Source organism: Ceratotherium simum, chromosome 3 (assembly GCF_057802395.1).
Source record: "Ceratotherium simum simum isolate JZ-2026a chromosome 3, ASM5780239v1, whole genome shotgun sequence".
NCBI classification, from domain to species: domain Eukaryota; kingdom Metazoa; phylum Chordata; class Mammalia; order Perissodactyla; family Rhinocerotidae; genus Ceratotherium; species Ceratotherium simum.
Genome location: NC_141902.1, coordinates 4,007,953 through 4,023,028, shown reverse-complemented (window position 1 = coordinate 4,023,028; position 15,076 = coordinate 4,007,953). Strand labels below are relative to the sequence as shown.

Sequence of the window (15,076 nt, the reverse complement as noted above, 5' to 3'; positions counted from 1 at the left end):
GGAAGACTCTGCTGAACATACATGTAACTGACAGTCCCTGAGCCAAGTCAGGATAAAACGTGGAAGGAACACATGTAACTTTCCCTGTGGTATTTCAAATGTCGCCTTTCTCACTTCCTTCCCACATCCTTCTTCCCCCTCTCCTCCACCACTCTCAGCCCCCTTCCTTCTTGTTTTTTAATCCTGATCTCACTCTAGCTCTCTCAGATTAAAACTGGCCACACATTCTTTGCAGCTCCTTCCATCAAGAAGGGGAGTCTCTTTCCCCACCCCTTGAACCCGGCCAGCCTTGTAATTTTCATGAAAATAACACCTTAAAATTTCCAAGAAAGCCTCCTCCTCACCCTCTTACAACCCTGCTGGCATCGTGCTCTCAAGAAGCCTGGTCTGGCTTCCTCGAGCTGAAAGACCACGCGCACAGAGGCCCAGCCAGCCCAGCACACCCACTTGCTAAAGCCTCTGCACGACAGAGCACAGGCAAGACCAGCAGAACCACCACACCATCCACAAGTGCACCAGTGACAATACGTTGTTTTGAAGCCACTCATTTGCAGGGGGGTTTGTTATGGAGGAACATGCAATAATACTGATTTCAGTCTCTCGTTTTCCTTCACTCTTCCTATTTTTTCTCTACAGTTTAAAATGTCTTGTGCTATCAAGGCTATTGACCTTTGTCTAGTAACAAGAGTTTCCTTGGGTTTATTTCTTTGTATTTGGTAAATCATTTTTTTTTAATGAGTAACATAGCATTTAACCGTAAACCCATTAATTCATTTAATTTCAATGAGACAGAATGAAGCCAACTATTACTTTTCCACTTACAGATAAGAAGCAAAACAGTTAAGTGGCAATACACGCACACACACACTTTTGATTACTGTGACAAGGATTATATGTACTGAGATATAAGAAGTCCTAATGATGGGAGGGGCGTGTGGACCCACAGAGACAGATGAGTTAGCCGGAAGACTGAGAGGAAATTAGAAACCTCTGTGTCCTTCACAGACAGACAGACATCACAGACAGAACACCATTTACAAGAATGGGAAAAATCATATCAAATCAGCCCAGCAAATATTCAAGATAACAAAATTAAGGTAATATCCACTGTTCCCACAGTCCTATAGGTAAGCTTTACAAGGGTTACAATGAAAGAAATGAATCTCAGAAGTCCCAGAAATAACTTTAACATGAATTCTGAGGGAGGCTTGTGAAATTCCTTCTCACCAATTGAGGATTAAGTATCTCCCACAAAAAGAAGAACAGATTTGACAGTAAATTCCCACCATCTCTCCTGCTACTTGATTATATGGTTTATATGTATTTCACACTGTAATGCCCTAAGTAATCCAGCACCTTCCCCGTATCCCCTTACCTCTTTCAACTCTCCCCTTCTTATGGGGCCTTCGTTTTTCTCAAATACACCCATCCCACTCCCAGGACTGTCTCCTGACCATCGTCCAGGTCTCCTCCTTCAGCTGTTGTCTGAGGGGCCATCTCCACTCACTATCTCTAATGGTGACCGCCCCCAGCTAGTGTTTTACATATTAATCTGGTTATAAAATTTTACATATCACAAATCCCTAACTACAATTATTTTATATTTTTATTTGTTATTTTATTTATTATTTCTTTTCTCCAACTGAAGCATGAAGTCTCTGAGATCAGGACTTTCCTTTTCTGGCTCGCTACTGTGTCCCTAGCACCTAGAACACAGGAATTTATCGAGTGAATGGACAAATGAACTAGACAGGAAGCATGGAGTTGGCTGCCTAGCCCGGCTGAAATTAATCTCACGTAGTTTCTTCCTGCCATACAACACAATTTGGAATCACTTCTCTTTTCTATCAAAACCAGTATTCAGAAAGCAAAGCCAAATTTTGATATGGCCATGAAACTATTTTTAAGTAGTATCTACTGAAAGGAACATAATTTAATCCAAAAGCTAAATATATACTCTATTTTTTTTTTAAATAATCAACTTCCTTTATCTTTTTTTTTTTTTTTTTTTTTGCTCAAGAAGATTGGCTCTGGGCTAACACTTGTGCCCATCTTTCTCTACTTTTTACATGGGACGCCGCCACAGCACAGCTTGATAAGCAGTGCACAGGTCCGCACCCGGGATCCAAACCTGCGAACCCCAGGCCACCGAAGCAGAGCGCAAGAACTTAACCACTACGACACCAGGCAGGCCCCTATTCTATATATTTAAAATGTATCTTTGTAACCACCATGTCCGGGCATAAGACACCTGCCCTCCCCATGAGTCGAGGTCATTGAGACCCAACTGTGTAGCGATGCCCGAATCATGGCCTCCAGCTCAGACCTTCCCTATGAGGCCAAACAGCAAAGCTTCTGTCTGCCTTGTGTCAGCAGATTCACCCACAGCACTTGGAAAATGCACCACCTTCCCTACAACACAGCACACTTATAGAGATGTATGATATTTGTTTCCCACTGGGAAGAAATGGTTTGTAGCACAGAAGGGGCTGCTGTGAGCGAGTCAGAAAGCATGCATCTTGTGCAAAACTGAAATGCCTCGCTCCATGAACCACAGAGAATTAGTTTTTCTTTTTGTTTTTTTCCAATAATTCACCAGTTTTCCCTACTGCTTAAACTTCACAGTTTTATTAGCAGTTTAGTGAATAATAAGAAAGAATATCATGTGTTGAAAAAGGTTATAACACTAGGAAGCTTGAATAAAGAAAAAAAAAAGTGCATGCACTAATGTAACCAAATTGTCCTAAATTTTAATTGGCACAGGAGCAGTAGAACAACTTAATTTCAAGATTTTTTGTTGTTATTGTTTCCTAAAGATTACTAAGGTAATGACTCACAAGCGTCAAATTATTTTTAAAGTTAAGATTTCCTAGAAGAAATACATGCCCAAGAAAACAAACATATACTTCCCCTCGTTATAATGCATATGTCAGTAGAAAACAAATTGCTTGACCTTTGTCTCCAGATATATGTTGCTTCTGAATTGGTGTAGCTTCTTTACTCTCCTATAATAGAGATCAGAGTGGGAAAAGAGAGAAAATAAAGCACATGAAGACAGGCATTTATCTTCATCTTTAGTTTTATGAAAACAGGCATTTCAGCATGGTTTATGGAATAAGGGGACACCACAACTAATGATTTATGAAGCTTGTTCACCACTTACGTTTCACCTTTCTCAGTTTTATTGCAACTAAGAGGGAGAGCACAAAGTTATTTTAGTTGCCATTTATCAACAGAAATAGTGTTCGAACAAAATAAAATTTTAAATATAATCTGCTATTTTAATAGCAGATTTTATTTTAAGGCAAACATTTTTTGTTTGTCTTAAATTTTAATTTTAAGACAAACATTTTTAACTAGGAAATGGTTCACATTGTTGTACAGGGGGGCAGCAAGGTCAGTGGCAGAAGTTACGGTCGATAACAAGTAAGTCAGGAGATAATGGAGAGAGCATGGATGGTGGGGGTCCTTGCAAGCGACAGGCTGGTGAGGTCCTCAGGACCCGTGGACACGGAAACAGCTTTACATTCAGACTAAGTGGATTTTACTTCATCCTGTAGGCCAGAAGGGATTCGGGATTTCTATTTTAGAAAATTCGTTAATAAGCAAACAATTCAGTATGTTCAAATAAGTAGTCAATAGTTATACAATTACTTAAAACTGGTTAATGGTCTTGTGTATACAGGAAATGGTCTGATCCAGCCCCACGAGAAAACTGTGTTTATAAGTGACAAGACCAAGTACTGAAGAAAGACGGGATTGCAACACCCCCTTGTTTTTTCTGATACATCTACTGCATTGACTGCTTTTCCCCAATGCGGAAAAATACAAAAATCTAAAAGACTTGCCAAAAATTACCAGGATTTTCTTTCACAATCCCACGACCACGACAACACTGGTAATGGTTTGAGAGATTCGATGTAAGCCCCCCAAAATAAACACTTTAACGTCCATTTAATAATATCTGTAGCCCGTGGCAGGGAAGGCATCATTGAACGAAGCACAGAATGAACCACTGCGTGTGGACACTGCCTCAGGGAGAGCTGAGAGGTGCTGGTAGTTCCTAGTGAGTCGGGTACAGCTCATTCATTAAGACTGCTCCACCTTCTTCCGAACAGAACTGTGAGAAGTGAATCATCTTTATTACAGAGCATGATCCTCACACAGCAGCAGGACAAGTTATATGCCAGTGTTTGCTCAGATCCCACCAAATCCATACATGCTTGCAAAAAATATTACCTGAGAGTATCTAATGTTCCAGAGAAAATTAGAGGCACTGTAGACAGTGCACAGAACATACAAAACTATCTGCTCTCGTGGAGCTGAGATGAGTGGGGGACGGAGAGAGAAGCAAATAAACGGGCTAAAATACAGTCTATGGGATATTGATAACTAAGACCAGGCATGACGTAAGGAGATGTCAGTCACACTGGTGGGCGCGGAGGAGCCTGCACCTGCAGAGGGGTGAGGAAAGACCTTGCCGTGCAGACTCGAGAGATGAGCGAGCGAGCAATGGGGCAAGGGAGGAACAGCATCCCCAGCGGAGGGAAGAGCGAACAGGAAGGCTGAGAAGCTGGTGAAAGCACATCGTATATGAAGAGCAACGGGCAGGAAGTCCCCGCGGGTAGAGCAGCAGGGGTGGGGGCTGTACGAGAGAAGCTCACAGAGGTGCCAGCGCCTGAGCAGGCGGGACCTGGCACGCCACTGCAAGGGTTGCTTCTTCCCTGAGTGGATGGGAAGCCACGGGAAAGCTGTAAGCAGGAGAAAGATGTCAAACTTAATTTTTATCACCATCCCGGCTGTATTGAAAACAGGCTGTGTGGGGCACACTGGTAGAAACAGGAGACTAGTTAGGAGCTGGTCTGTGATCCAGGTGACAGGATGACACAGGACTTGGATGAGGGTGGCAGCAGGGAAAGTGGCTGGATTCTGGATATATGTTGAAGTAGAGCTATGCTGATAGTCTGGAAATCGGTTTGGGGAAAACAAGAGGAGTCAAGATTTCTTCCATGAGCGACTAGAAGAATGAAGCTGCCATTTACCAAGAATGAAAAGAACTCTAGAAGAGGAGGTTCCATGAGGGAAAAAGCAGGCATTCAGTTGTGATATTAGTTTTAAGACGTCCCAAATCTCAGGCGCTTGGAAAGCTGCATGCCGAACAAACAAAGCACAGGAACGCCAAGAGAAACACCAAGATATTGGGCACATCGTGCACAATGACCAAGCATACTATTGGCCAAGAGCCCAACGCAGCCCAGAAAAAAGCCTGGCCCTCAGCAATCACGGGGAGCAAGCAGTGACTCACGTGTGGAGCAGTACTCGCTCAGGAAGGAGAGAAGAACCACGCCTACTACTTCCCAAAGGTGGAAGGATGTGTTGAGCAAGACAGAGAGAGCACAGAACCATCAGTATAAAAAATTACTTGAGGATCCTGAGCGTGGCATTGTGAGGGAAGAAACTCTGGCTATCTTATTTGGAAATTCTTCCCAAGTTTCCAAACGTTTACTTATTCCAAGAACTATGGTTCCCCTAATCTGTACCCCACTACTACTCCATCGCGGCACTCACCACACTCCATTGTGTGGTTTAAATACACCTGTATGTACCTGCTTTCTGAGTTCTGTTCATTGCCTGCGTCCGGCGTGGAGTGTGACATCAACTAGGTAGGATAAAGGCTCACTGCATACATCCCTAACAGAAAGACCACAGATGTAAAGTAACTATTCGTTAAGTTACTGATACTTTAAAATGGAAACGTTTATCAAATATAAGCTGTAACAACAAAAACAACAAATTAGGTTCTATAACTTTCTTAAATTGCTCCAAGTTCTAGATGCCCAAAGTTGTAACTGGGGCATGTGAATTTTAAATTTTATTAGCATTTCAGAGTGAATCATCTTTAAGCTTCTTAAACAGCATTTATCATCTGTTTTTTTCACTATTGGGTATGCTTCTATTTGAAAAGTGTTAAATCTTCTCCAAGTAATTTGCAACTGTTACTCTTCAAGCATTATCCCCATTGTTTTTTTCCAAATAAAGTGCTGAAATAACATTTCTAGCTCAGAAAATACGTTATATACAGAAAGTGAAGTGTACTTTAAACATATTCTATTTCCACAAGTAAAAAACTACAAAGTAAAATTCGCATCTAGTGTAATATACAGGGCTGGCTCACGACTGGTTAGGCAAGTGTGCTCCTGAAACCTAAGTCTGATTAGACTTAAAAGTAGACGGAGTTTGTCCCATCCTGGGCCACACGGACACCCTGCCCGGCGTCCTCTGGAGACCTACCGACACCATGTTTTCTTTCCTTCATTACCTAGTTTCGAAAACTGAAGTCAGGGAAGAATTTCCGACAGCCGTTCCCCTAGAGTTTCCAGCAGCTTCCTTAGCACAGCGACTGGGATAACTGCTGTAGTCTTCTCCTGTCTTTTCCACACCAACTCTGAAGTAACTACTGTTACCTTATTGTCCTGAAGAGAAAACTGAGGAGCATATACACAACTTGCCTAAAGCCACGCAGACAGCACCGGCAGCCGTAAGCATCTCCTAACCAAATGATTTTCTCACGTTAACCGATCAGCAAAGTCTTAAGGAAATAAAGCTGCAGGGTGGAATTTCAGACAGTCACCAGGAGACGGGAATGCATATTCTGAGGAAGAGGTTCTGAATTCATACTTTGCGGGAAATTCTACCTAATTTATTACACATGTGTTCACACACACACACCCCCCACACACATACACCCCAACAAAGAAATCCTGAACTTGCTACAATATTACCTATCATGAAAGAGGGATTCATTTCGAACCGTGAGGGCTAATAACACCCAAACACTCCAGGACGCAGACTTAGATGCTTTCTGCACATACATTTATGTTTGGCTCTACTGACTTCCCTTGTGAAGAAGACACACCTGTCATGTCAACGTCCATCACACAAGGTGACAACACAATCTTCCTTACTAGTGAAAGATCCCAATCTCACATGGTTAACTTCCCATGACACCCTAAAAATAAGCCTTCATGCACTTCTTAGGATATTTTACTTGTACTTTTATATGAAATATTTTTAATTTCTTTCATCAGACATGAACACATTTAAAACATCTTTGCTATATTTGGGGCTGTGTTAAATATGGCTTCTATAAATCTACTAGAGGAATTGAGAGCAGAATTTGTGCCATTCTGAAGGAAATTTATATACATCATTTAGAAGTTTTGATAAACTTTGACCCATGAAAAACTCTTTTTCCGTATAAAAAACTGTCATTAAATTTGTCCAGAAATAGGTTATTCACTTTTTACATCAACGTTTTCCCTCAGACACATTCCACTCAGTTCTACATGGCAGAAAGCCTACTTCTCTTAGGCCAATACCAACCTTGCTATACATATTCATGTTATTTATGTTTATACACATTGTGCCAACCAATGGAGAAATCACAGATTAATTCTAATACAATATTCTTTCATGAATCCATACTAATTAGAAGGGTTCACTATTATGTGATCTTCAGAAATGGCTACAGATGAAAAAATGTCAATTATCCTGATTTAGAACCCTCCAGTAGAGCAAGGGTCTAAAACACTAACTAGTCAGATCAAACCTCTACTCACTCATAGTTTTAACTGGGTAAATAAGAAAAGGGTGAATAAGAAGGACAGCAATTTTTTTATGTATCTCAAATATCAACTAATTCATTCAAAGCATTCAAAAGATATTAAGAACCATGTCTCTGAGGCTTGGTAGTGATATAGGTCTTCTGTGTCCCTCTTCTATAAAATGGTGCCAATAATAGTACCCACTTCAAGTGGGGTTTGGATTTTAAAAAGATTATATCCATTAAGGGTTTTAGCTCAACATCTGGTACATAGTAGGTGTTTCATAAGTTTAGCATTATTATTATTGTTGTTGTTGTTGTTTGGCAGTCAAAAAATAGATTCCCAATTGGTGGGCTGATGAAAAACTTACTTGCTTTTGGGAAAATGATATTTAAATTAAAAACAAAAAAACCCTACAGCAAGGTTGATCTATCTTCCTGGTGGATTTTTTTGTTTTCTTTTCTTTTTTAGATTCTCTTTCGTAGATGTATGGCCATTAAAAAGATAAGCACATTTATTTTATTTGTCTTGATCTTCTCAGGAATACATCCTGAATTAATATAAAATGACACTATCAAGAACATAAAAAATAACATTCGATTTAGTGATGCTTTTAATTCCTACCAAAATAACCATTTTATCATTTTGTAATAATGTATATATATTGAAAATCAATCTAGCACTTGAAATTCATTAAGGATAATTTGTTATCCAGATCAATGGCTACATGAAGCACTGAAGGACTTCCCAAGAGAATCCTAAAGTGTGTGACTCCAGCCTGAGCCAAGAGATAGGACACCACTTCATGGTCTAGTAGCTGGGTGCAGTCAGAGTCTGAAATGCAGGCTGTGTGAGTCTACACTAAGCAAAATTGTAACTGGGTCTTTCCAACATCTAGGCCAGTTCTCGGTGGGCGATACTTACAGGGGTTGAGATGGAGTGAGGTCAGGTGGAGACAGGAGAGAAGGAAGAGGACGATGGACTTTGAAAAAGCTACTCCTGTATTCCTAACAGACAGTCTCAAACCCTCAATTGCATCCTCCCCAGTGTGGGTGAGAACTAGGAGATTCCAAAGGAGTCTAACAAACAGCACCAGCACCCCCGCCACCTGAGTTCTGACCTGAAAAGTAAGACCAGATCTCATCTTTACAATTGATACAACCAAAATTGTAAACTGTGGCCAGTATGTGTGAGCACTCGAGCTTCCTGACACCACTCCCAGAAGTGAATGGACAACCACGTCCACAGTGAGAGCATTGGAACCACTCAGCCTCGTCCTGGAGAAGGCTTGTTGGCTCTACCAGGATGGGGCTGACAACACTAACGAGCAGACCTTGCTTCTCCTTCCAATCTCACCAAGCAGAAAAGTCACCCACCTCTCCTGGGAGGAGTGAGGAGGAGTGAGGGGGAGTGATCAGGATGACTCAGCACAAGACCAACAAGCACTGAGTTTAAGTGCTATCACGAAAACACATCTGACTCTAACTTTCAAAGCAGCCAGTGAAATACGCTGGGGCATTACTGTCAAATCTGACAGAGGAATCAAAGTGAGTGTCTGTGCTTTGTCTGAGCCTCCTTTGATCTACTGTGAAAATTCCCAGCTTACTCTGTTCCTGGCAGTCAACTCTGCACCAGCCAGTGAGAGGGTTTATTTAACAGTCTGCTTATGCATTACACTACTCTTGTATAATCTGTGAGATAACAGGTGTTTATTATTGTTCTAGATATTGGACTCACATGGCAAAAAAACCTAAATTTTACAAAGCTGTTAAACTCTTGCTTCCTCTTTCCCCACCGGCCAGGGCAGCTTAGAGGCAAGTACTTCTTTAGCTCAGAAACCTTTTGCTTGAGGCCTGTTTGAGTTTCCAAACACCCTTCTCTCCATTTCACCTGCTAATTATGCAATCTGCTTTAAGCACAGTGTAATGGGCCAAGCAGTGACTTCTGTTGCTTTGAGGCTGTCACACAAATGGAATAACTGAAACTCCACTGATTTCTAAAATCTGCACCTACATAACCATAACATAAAAACAGCAATTTTTAAGAGAATGGACTGCCAATGTAAGTTTGTTTCCATATTTGTATGAGCTCATTTACAGAATGTTCACAAAACACATTTGTCCAAAAACATTAGAAATATGACCCGATCTATCATTTAAAGCTGCATTGTCCACTACAGTCACTAATTACATGCCAACTATTTAAATTTAAATTACTTAAAATAAAAAATTAATTAATTAAAATTTTTAAAAAGTCACCTCCTCAGGGGCACTAGCCTTATTTCAAGTGCTCTAAAGCCAAATGTGCTTAGAAAAGACCCCACTGGACAGCACAAATATAGAACCTCTCCATCACCGAAGTCAGTTCTATTGGAAAGCACGGATTTAAAGCACCACTGTGCAATAGCCTCATTGTTAAATGACAGACTGAAAGAGTTCAACTCACATGCCTCCAAATGATCTAACATTTTATATATAGCGAAGAGTGGATATAATCTGGTAAATTAGGTAAATTTCTTTATGGGTAACTTGTAAACATGTAAATATTACTGGGTTGCTTGGTGCAAAATAACTGGTAGTTATTGTTTGTTTCTTAGGTCAGACACATTATTTATATATTTGCATACAACATATTATGTGCACAGCAAACGCTACACAGAGACAAAAATGGAGATAGAGACAGCTTGCAGAAGAACAATGCAATTGGGGCGTGGCAGGTAATTCCGTATTCATTGTACACGAATGACTGGATCAGCACAAGATTTAAATCAAAACAATGCCAGCATTTGGGAAGAGCCCAAAGAACATAAACGTAAGAAGTTTCTAATATGAGCTGAGTCTTAGATTTGCATTCAACTAAGAATTCAGAAGTTTTTAATTTCTTAGCTAAGTCCAATCAGTCTTCAATAGGGGTGAAAATGGCAAAACCCAGAGCAATTTTTGACAAAACATAATCTAATAACTATTGTTACATCCAAAAAGAAGACAAGAACAAACATACATAAGCACACAGAACTGGACTAGGTTGAGATGTTTCTTCCAATCAATGAAAATACTCCACTCATAAATATTATCACAGAAATTCTTAAATATCATTCTGATGCCTGTAAAGCAGTGGGGATCCATTTTGTTTTCTTTTGCAGAAGCAAAATTCAAAATACAAGAAAAGTAAATTCTACAAAAGTCGGTAGGCATTCCCAGCTCTGCACCCTCCATTTGTGCTGCTCTGTTCCTTTGGCCGAATGTCCACCCGCATCCCCCTCTCTATCAAAAGCCTACCCATCTGTCCGTGTCATGTGTGGATATCTATCAGGATGTTCCACCAATCAGCCCCTCCCTGAAAGCAACACATCCTTTCTCAAGACACTCTAAATTTCTCCACTTGTACATTTCTTGCTGCAATAGATGCTACATTAAAGGCACTAAGTCTGTTGCAAGTAAGCACTCTAGCTTGCTCATCTCTGCAATCTCTCTGAATGCCCAGAACAATATTCAATTTTATCTACTTTGAGTTTCTTCTTTTCATTTGCTTTGCTACAATTGCTATTCCAGTACTTTTAACCAGCCCCAAAATTAAAAACAGCCTTAAACTCAGAGCATGAACAAAGTTAGCTTGAGTTTAAAAACAAAACAAAAAGCAAAGTCAGCCACGATGCAGCAAAATAATCCAGCCTTGCACTCAGGCAGGCCTGAGTTGACATTCCAGTACCACAAGTCAGTAGGCTATGGAGCTTTCCACACTTTCTATTGACGGTGCTCATAAAAAGGACCACATCTGTAAAGCACATCAGAAGGAACAAAAAATCCTTTCGTGGGGGTCAGGTGAGACCCACCCAGGGGCTCTAGCTTCCCCAGGCCCCTCTTTGCAGGTTCAAAGGCTCAAAGAATCAAGATCTTGGCTCACAGCCCTGGAGTGGAAATCTGCAGGTGATGCTGCTTTTGTTACAATGATATAATAGCATCTCTGAGCCTCAATTTCTTAACTTTAAATGTGTACAGCAATACTTTCTCGGCTAACCTGCTGAGATGATTGGAAACAATGTAAGTAAAACCCCTGGCATTGTGTTAGATACTAATAGACACTCATAAATAGTATCAAATAATTCAGTGCCTAATAATAATATTTAAAATAGAAGTCACATGAATACAGACTGTACTCTTCTTTGAAGAGTGATCAGGTGCATGGTCATCACTATGAAGTCGGCTGCTAACAGAGGACTAGCTGATTGATTTTTGAATGAGTAAGCAAAGAGCTTTAGGTACATTAAAGCTAATACTAATAATTTCATAGGTAAATCAAAGGCTTCTCTAAAACCACACATGGAGTGACGAGTGGAAGGTGCCACGCATCAGGACTGTGCACTCAGTCAGAATGCGCCTGAGGCAGTGGATAACACTGCTCTGGCTCTCGCGGGGCAGAGACAGAATCTCAGGATGGCAGAGCCGACCAGCCTCTCCAGAGAGCATGCCACACGGCTCCCAGCGGAGCAGGGACTTCCCTGCACTCACATGCCGAGCACAAGGAGCCACACGGCCCTTTTCAAGCCCGGTACTGACGTGTAAAGAGGCTGTCGATTTTATGTTTTGTTTCCTTTGACGAATTCAGTCATCTGATTGGACACTTCTCCACACAGTCAATATCTGACCAGGTTTTCAGCACTGATCCAAAATGTGATTGCAATTTAACTTATTACTTCGTTAGCCACAGCCACACCACTCCCCACAGCAGAGCAGCACTGACCCCCGAGGTGGATCTGTCGCCGTCCTCCTCACAGCACACAGGGACCTCTACTCGGCTCGGCTGGCCCCAACCTTCTTTTACACCTCGGCGACGAGAAGCCCCGACAACAGATGCACAGGAGGCTCCGGACTACACAAACAGGCAGTCCTCGGCTTCATGCTGACAGATGAGATCCAAAGGTAAACACTGAAGACCGGGAGGAATTCAGACCTAACAATGCACATACACCAAGGAATCCAAGGCACCAAATGGATGCCCACTTTCAGAAATCAAGCTTCCTCAAGAAGCTAATATCAACGTAATGGTTTATCAAGCTATTAATCACTGTTTCTGATTCAAAAGATAAATGGGAGCAATTGTGAGTTTTTGAATTAGAACAATAACCAGCAGTCAAGATACTGTTGCCTATTCAAGGACACATGGAAAAAATGGTACACAGTGCATTACACAGCGAGGTTGTTAACGTTTATAAGGGCACCACAAGAACTGCTTGTTTCGGGGAAATCTTCGGCAAATGCAAATTAAATTATACCATAAAGTTAAAGTCACCAAATTTTAAAGATAGCACATTTAGTTCTTATTTCCCAACACATCATACTAAATCAACACAGTGCATACTTCTTTCCCAAAAGAAATGGAAAGCATTACTGAGTCAACATGAGTCATAAAAATTTTTTAAATTTCTTCCATTTGACTTCTAAATTTTTAAATCATAAAGATGCAACTCCACGTAAGCACGTTTCATGTAATCGTCGGTATATTTTATGTGCTTACAAATGCGTTTTCCCCTTCCTCAAATAATGGTGAGAGAGCAGAAGAGCCTATCGCTTCCTGCCTGATTGTGTCATAAAGTTGGTCTCCAAAATTCTGTATATTCTTATTTCTAAATGATAAGATTGGTATACACACTTGACTCTTCAAAGTGTCAAAAAACAATCTTATAAGGAAATAAGAATCTGGTTGCCGTGTTTTGGCTTGCAGGCAAAGCTTTGAGGGGAGAACGGAACGACTAAAGGCAGCGGCTTTCAATCCTTCCGAACAGCAAACGTGAACTTCCCACAGGACCTGACTGGATATCTGCGTTCACTGACCGCGTCAGGCTGGCTGAGGCGCATCTCCTTCTAAACAAGATGATGGAAAGCATGTGTTGGCAAAACTGCCCACTGTTTGTCACCTGAAGCCAATCACGACTGTAACCACTGAGCATCCCCAACGCTGAAATTAGGTTCCATCATTTACCTCTAACGTATTTAATGTAATGAATATTTGAAGATTACCCGAATGGAGCAAATCCTTTGAAATTCTGGTCACCCTCCTACTACCCGACCATGCGAGGATCTTTACGTCTGAACATACACATTTGGCCTTACTGACCACTCTCATTAACTCCCAACCCCCTTTCCTAACACCCATTCCCTCGCATTATTAGAACTTTATTTTCCGTTTTTTCACAGTCCCGAATCCCTTTGCAAATTCCTAAACTCTTTATTAAATATGTAAGATCTCGTTTTTATGAATTCTTCTTCTCCTTTCCATCTTACCCAGAGGAGCTTCTGCTCACCCCTTATTAATCACAAATTCTTGCCTCTTTTCATGTAATTTTTCTTGACCATGTACCCTTAGCAAACAGCATTTATTTATATGTAAAACACATGAAAACATGGGCATCAGGCTTGGCTATGGGAGCTTCCTTGGCTAACAAAATGTGAGTACAAGGAAAACCGGGGCTGCTCCCTCTGCTCAGTGCCCAGAGCAAGGAGGACATAGGGCAGAGTCACAGCGGAACCACAGTCACCGCATATTGTGAGAAATAAGCTTGTAGTAAGGTAAGCCACTGAAGTTCTGGGATTATCTGTTACCACAGCATAACCCAGAGAAAACCAATACATTCTCACACGGGTTTATAATGATCACTAAATGAGATCGTGTGAAGGGTGGTTGACACTGTGCTGGTGACACAGGAAATATTCAATACCTGTGAGCTACGGTCAAGTCGGCATCATTCCACAGGGATCTGTTTCTTTTTCTTGCATTCTTCAAAGAACAGAACCACGTGTTTTCCAAACAGTAATTCCTGATATGCTGAGAAGAGTGACAGGTACCTAGCAAATATCTATTAAATCAAGTCAAAGGAAAAGGTGACAAAAAGGTAACCTGAAGAGAGCCATAGTAGGGAGAAGAGGAAGATTCAGAGGGAGGAGGGAAGAAAGAACGATGATGTCACTCCTTTCTATTCAGTAAATATTTATTGAACACTTACCTGTGCGTCAGACACAGTGATCAGCATAAGGAGACACTGTGAATGAGGCAACCCCCCCCCCCCCGTACTGAGATGGGGACTAATGACGAGTAAGCAGCATCTATGTGTCCTCCCCTGTGGAAAAGCACAGTGACTCAGAAACACAAGGACGGGTCAAGGAAGTTTGCTCCAGGGTGTGGCCTCAAGAATAATGGGAGGTAGGTAGAGGAAGGAGAGAAGAAGTGGATGGAAAGAATGTTTCAGGCAGAGCAAAGAGCTGATGATTGTTACTTCCCAGCAAAAACAGATAAAGCCATCTGTCATCACTGAAAGGGGTGGCGGGAGTGAAGCGGATCTTTAGGAAGCTGGACACAGTCTGATGTCGCCATCACAGACAAGTGGGGAAGCTGACGAGACTGAGGAAGTTTTCTAGGCGCTGCTGCTGGCTTATTGGACAGCACAGCAGGAGAGTGGCACTGATCTTCCAAATAGG

General features: G+C 41.4%; 1 protein-coding gene across 1 annotated transcript in view; it reads right to left on the bottom strand.

Moving 5' to 3' along the window:
• Positions 1–15,076, bottom strand: part of MDGA2 (MAM domain containing glycosylphosphatidylinositol anchor 2) — a 791,668-nt gene that overhangs the window by 726,309 nt on the left and 50,283 nt on the right. The gene's annotated exons all lie outside the window — the stretch shown is intronic.